Source organism: Chiroxiphia lanceolata, chromosome Z (assembly GCF_009829145.1).
Source record: "Chiroxiphia lanceolata isolate bChiLan1 chromosome Z, bChiLan1.pri, whole genome shotgun sequence".
Classification (NCBI taxonomy): Eukaryota; Metazoa; Chordata; class Aves; order Passeriformes; family Pipridae; genus Chiroxiphia; species Chiroxiphia lanceolata.
This window is the reverse complement of record NC_045671.1, coordinates 40,820,484-40,826,667: the sequence shown is the minus strand read 5'-3', so window position 1 is coordinate 40,826,667 and position 6,184 is coordinate 40,820,484.

Genomic DNA, 6,184 nt, shown 5'->3' with positions numbered 1-6,184 from the left:
CAAATGCTTTCTTTTTCTTCTTTTTCTTTTTCTTTTTCTTTTTCTTTTTCTTTTTCTTTTTCTTTTTCTTTTTCTTTTTCTTTTTCTTTTTCTTTTTCTTTTTCTTTTTTTTCTTTTTCTTTTTCTTTTTCTTTTTCTTTTTCTTTTTCTTTTTCTTTTTCTTTTTCTTTTTCTTTTTCTTTTTCTTTTTCTTTTTCTTTTTCTTTTTCTTTTTCTTTTTCTTTTTCCTTTTTCTTTTTTTTTTCTTTTTCTTTCTTCCTTCCCTCCTTTCAAGGCTCCTTCTGCCTCCCAGGCCCCTTCTGTAGTGGAGCCAGGGTGGAGCCCTTTGTGACATCACAATTTTCTCAGCCACCATCACCAGCGAGGTCACAGTGGCCGCACTCGATGCATCACAAAGGCCTGCTCTAGGGGAAGGTGCCCCTGCCCATGGCAGGTGGTGCAACTGGATGTTCTTTAGGTCCTCCCAGCGCAAAACATTCTGTGATTCTGTGCTATTCTCCAAAATATTAATTTTTGTTTATGAGTAAGGGATGGAGAACAGGTGCAAAAAGACCTCTGCCAGCAAAGGATTGTAAATAAAGCATTGCCTGTGGATGCACATAGATAAATATGCTTATAGATAAATATACATCCCCACATGCAGTCACCTGTTTCTTCCTTTAGCCCTTGCGTTACAGAACTCCCAGGCTGTAGTCCATTGCCATGATGAATCCAAGAACTGCAATATTCAGCTATTTTTATGTGTGTGATGAAAGCTGTAGGAACTTTTCTTTGAATGCTTGCTTTATAAAACACTCCTGATACAGCTGTTGTGCTTTTATAACTAAAATGTAATTATGACATTAGAGGCATTGAAGGAATGTGTAAAATATAAAATCTTGAGTCACTTTCACTGGACTATCCTGTACTGTCAGCACTAGGAAAAACCTGTTGTGTTATGGCACAGTGTGTGATTTTCTGCCCAAATAATCCAAGTATGAAGGTAAAACTTTAGATTTTTCCTGGGAACTTCACAGTCTGGTATCTGAAAAATTCTGTCCTACTGATTTCCTGAACATTTAACAGTAAACCAATAAAAATCGGAGTATTTTTGGAATATGCCAATTATGTTCCATAGCTGTAATCATTCTTTGAAACAAATGCCCAGGTATACACCTGCTGCTTTTAAATATCACAAAATATACATCCAAACAGAGCCATTTAAAAACACAGTAAAAGCTATAACATCGTGATATGGTTTGAAGCTGGCTCCCTGCCAAGTCTCCAAACCTTACCACAAGAAGTACCCCCCAAACCTCAGGGAGAAGAGGGAAAAAAAACCCAAGAGAACCAAAATGAGAGAGAGACAGCTAAAGCAATATATATAAATATATTTGCACTTATATTACAGTTATATACAATTGAAATATATATACAATTTCAAAAGGAAAAGGGAAAGGGAAGGGGGAATGGAAAAAGGAACACAAACAAAATAAAATATACACGATCAATAGCCCAAGATCTAGCAACTAAAAGAATTAGCAAAAGAATATCTTACTGCTCTCCTTGGGACAATGGAGAGTCACGCTGGAACAACCGCTGGCAACCTCTGTCTCCCAAGGTCGGCAAGGCCTTACCAGGCCTCGCTCCCCAACCCGGCAGACTCAACAGCAAGGAAAACTGCACCTCCAAAGCCACCGGAAGGAAAGAGCGGGGAGGCCTTTCCTCCTTTCTTCTTATAGTCTGGCTTACGTAAAAACTGTAGGGAATACTGGGTAAATCTGGGCACTTCCTTGGTTACAAACTGGTCACCAAGGAAGGCATAGACTAAACTACCACACATCGGTAGACCAGTGAGGTACAGTAGATATATTGAAGCAGACGTTTGTAATGTTTTGCCTAAAGCTGGAGAATAGCCCATCTGCAGAAATTATGATTCAATGTAATTTTAACTGATTTATACTTCATTAAAAGCAAGTCTTTTCCCCAAGAGATGTAAACTTCACAGTACTCTTAGAAACAAACATCTTTAAAAGATTATGTTCTTCCAAACCTGTACTTTCATGTCTAAGAGATGTATTAAGACAAAAATTACATTGAAATCTTTAAACGTATTTAAACAGAATCACATATTTCTGCTGCCTGGGTGTGCTTTTTGTTGTTGTTGTTGTTGTTTTTTGTGCATGTGTGTGTGTGTTTGTTTGTTTGTTTGGTTGGGTTTTGTTTTGTTTTTTTTTTTAAACTAGCATCTGGACAGATTCCTTCATCCTGGAGCTGGTGGCAGTTGCTCATGGAAGGACTGATCTTGAGAACATCTGGGTGGGATCAAATAGCATCACCAAGAAATCAAAAAAAAAGTTGTAATAGCTGTTTTCTTTACAAGTAATACTTCATTAGGTGATCGTAGGATGGGGTCTATGGGAAGACATTACCATAGCTGTAATTCCAGGATGCATTTAGTAGTGGAGATTACATTAGCCTTGCAATGAAGTTCCATGCAGGTCAAACATAAATACCCACAAACTCCTGGTACTAAGAAATGGAAAAAAGATAAAGTGCTACAAATGATGGCTCTTTATTTCTCCAGGTTCTTTTAAAGTGCCAGTGTATAATTACTTTACAAGACAAGGATTAAAACCAGATTCTGTTCCTGATGATTTTTTTATCTGCCAAAGAATTATGCCTGTTTTTTCTTTCTCTGTTTGCATAGATTATTTCCAGAGAAAACTTGTCTACTATCAACTACCCTAGAGGCATAAGAAATGCATGAGTGTAACTGTATTCCAAATAGCAAGGCTGTTTTTGGTTTGGATTTGGTTTTGGTTTGGGTTTGGGTTTTTTTCCCCAGAAGATGATAGTTTAGGGCTGTATAGACATTTTTTTCTGTGGTTTTGCCGAAGATTGTAGAACATAGTCTGATTTCCCCAGGTCATCAGGATTTATAAAACGAAGGTTTCCCATTCTTTCCAACATCCCAACCTGCAAGACAAGTATGCAATTTTCCTTTTTTATTAAATATAGTGGGTTTATTTATAGGAAGTCAGAGGAAAACTGTATACTGGTTAATGTCAGCTAGGTATTGTTGAAGTATTCTAAGGCTGATCAGGAAGGCTGCTTTTCTTGGGAAAATTCTGGCTATCAAAAGCAAACACATGAGCACCAAAGTACTTTTTTCTCAATTCAGCAATCTAGAATTTAACACTTTGTATATTTTTTGGCTGCAAAGTGGCCTAGCACTATTAATTACTTCAGTAATTTTTCTTGGAGAAGTGTGTGTTTTATTTTTGAGGATATAAGATGTGTTCTATGCCAAAATTTCATTTGGGTGAAAATTATATTTTAATTAGAGGAAAATATTTTTTTTCCCTGAAAAGAACTGGAGTTAGATTCAGGAAAGTTAGACATTGAAGAGTATTAAGAAGAATACAGTAAGTTACTGTATGCCAAGTTCACTTGTTCACTTACTTGACTTTTTAATAAAATAAAGGAAATAAATGTAAGGACTGTTAAAAGGTTTTAGTTTTGTAGTAGTTATTTTTCTATAATATAGATTTTAAAAAATCAGCTTTAGTCATACCTAATAAGGTTTTAGAGTGACCAGAAGAGGATTTTATTGAATATACCAAAACAAAGTTTTCAGAGTGAATACTTCAGGCATGATAGATAGTACAGAAAGACCTGAAGGCTGAGACTTAAATTTATTCTTTCCCAGAGCAGTGAAGGATGTACAGATCAGATTTATGTGGTTGCTAAAGGAAGTTGTTTACTCCATGAATAAACACTCCTTTCAGACCAGCTAAATCCAGTGAAATTACAAGAAAACGCACATGCTGCATTTTGGTGCCTCTTTTTTCCTTTTTTTTTTTTCATTTTTTCTCCCCACTTTTTGAAGAGGTGAAGGTTAATTTTTATATCTGGTTTAGATTGGCTTCTTTTATATGAAGGTTTAGGATGTCTGTCCCTCCCTAGGGATACACATTCAATACAGATATGAGTGACATCATCCATTCTTGTTAGATACCCATTATCCATATCCATTAAAAGTGTGTTGTTCCTGCTGTATATTGCTTAATTACTGTGTTTCACCAAGACCCTTTGTAACAAACCAAGGGCTCATGCTAAAACAGTGAAGCTAATAAATCAATTGTTTGAGACATTGTTGATATTCCTCCCAGATTACATGGAATCCTCTCAAGCTTTTATGAAATAAAAATTTGATGGCTAGTATCACTGGTCTCTTTACAGCAGAGAATTCTGTTACAGTTTGAAGATGAGGTGCTGCTAGTGCTCAGCTGGGTTGAAGAATCAGGTGAATAGAAATTGGAGGATGGCTGTGTGCCAGGTTAACCTTGCTGAAGTGCATGTTGTTTCCTTTCAGCCTGAAACAAAAAGTTTAATTTGCATTTCACAAATCCTGAATGGAATTGAAGTAGTCAAAATGAATTGTGAGAAGAGTTTGCAAAATGAAGAGGCTGCAGCAGGTCAGTGTTTTTTAATTGTGTATTATAGCCACTGACACTCAAATAGGAATTTGTTCAATAACCTGTTCTGTTTGTGCTGATTTGAACCCTGATGCCTATTTTCCTGGAGAACTTTCAGGATAAAAGGCTTTTTAAAGTATAATTTTGTCATTTGAAGCCAATTCACATTGAACAAAATACTGAGAAATCACTACAATAAAAACCTCTCAGTCTACCCCTCCAAAAAGTGCTCTAATCACCCAGTTTGTGAACTACGTCCCTGTCTCTCCCTGCTCCCAGACAAATAAACTGCATAATTTTTCTGGATTCTATAGAAATATGGTGCTTTTGACTGATTTTCACCTGAATTTTTCACTGATTAAAACCAATGAAAGCCTCATGCAGCAACAGGTGTTTGCATGAACTTGATTGAAAATTGGGGTCCAAGACAACACTGGTTGATTGAAACTGTTCTTTGCACAGGTGCCCACAAAAATAAAGTCATGAAATGGAAAAATATATGAAAAATGTGAAAGATATTAGTTGGAATTGCAACTTATGCCAAACAATGGTGAATGATGGGGAAGGAAATCTGAGTTACAGGTTGAGACCAAAGACAAGGCAAGATTGAACTAAATGCCACAAGGAAGTAAGTTGAAGAAACAGAACTGATCTAAAATATCATTTCCCTGTATACATCCATACATCTGTATATGCATCTCAATTGGTGTTTAAAAAGCAAGAACGACCAAGAGTACTCACAGTTCTCTTAAGGGAGAGAGACTTTCACAAAATATGAGAAATTTCAATTAAATTAATCACCAGTTAATAAGTACTGTCTAGAAGGTAGCATTGCCTCCATCTCCATATATCTTGAAATGCATTAAACAAAAAGAGATCCTCTATTCAGATAATTTAATAATGAGATAAACCCCATAAAATCCATAGAAAACTGTAGAAATGAAGCTCAAATTAGATTTCCTAGAGGTCTATCCCCACTTTGCCCAAGAAAAAAAGTGTGAAAAACCTCCATGGCTTAAAGCAGAGAATACAGTCCCTCCCTGAATCAACCATCAGGAACTGGTTTTAACCTTACATACCAACCAAAATCATAATGTGGAGTACTAGAAGAAACTAAAAAATGAGGAAATAATGTATTAGTATTTCAAAGTTTTTTTTGAGAGAGGTCCCGAAGACATTGATGAAATTCGTAGTGGTGAAAAATTGCCTGTCAAGCACATATTTTATGTGGGTTTAGCCAGTGACTATGAAAACTTCCAGTTTGTCTGTAAATGAGTCACTGCTTTCAACAAGGTTTCTTGACAGCCAAAGAGTTGACTGTTTTAGTTGTCAGCAGACAGAATCCTTATCAAATTCACTCAAGAAACACACACACATTTTAATGTGAGAGAAATCACATTATATCTTGTGGACTAATGCCCAGTGAAATGTCAGAGTACAGTACAGGTACTGCTCTAAAGAGAAATTAAAATCAGAATTACTGCTTGACATCTACTCAACATTGGCTTGTGATAAAGAAAGACATTCAATATTATAAATTATTATTATTATTATTATGTTTCTCTCATAAAACTTTGTAGCCAAATAAATTATGCTTTCACACTTTAGTTCTTTGACCACTTTTCTTTCACAATGAAAAAATATTTCTAGTGGCAAAATTTTAGATGACTGAATATGTTTAGACATTTTAACCTTATTTAAGCATTAATTTCTGCAGCACTGAA